The following is a 246-nucleotide window of genomic DNA, read 5'->3' as shown; positions in this document are numbered from 1 at the left end:
CTCCCTCTTCTTAGACAATTGCACTGGCTGCCGGTCACTCATAGATGCCAATTTAAATTAGGATGCCTCATTTTTATATCTTTGGCGGGCCTAGCTCCCCGCTACATGGCATCTAGGCTCCTAATCTACACTCCTTCCAGGAATCTACGGTCATCGTCAAAAAACCTCTTGGTCATCCCTCGTTTCGTCAGGAAGAAGCATGTGGGGTCGTGTTTCTCCTTTTTGGCCCCCAGGTTCTGGAATGAC

This window comes from Lissotriton vulgaris, chromosome 1_1, assembly GCF_964263255.1.
Source record: "Lissotriton vulgaris chromosome 1_1, aLisVul1.2, whole genome shotgun sequence".
Classification (NCBI taxonomy): Eukaryota; Metazoa; Chordata; class Amphibia; order Caudata; family Salamandridae; genus Lissotriton; species Lissotriton vulgaris.
Note: the sequence above shows the minus strand (reverse complement) of the source record.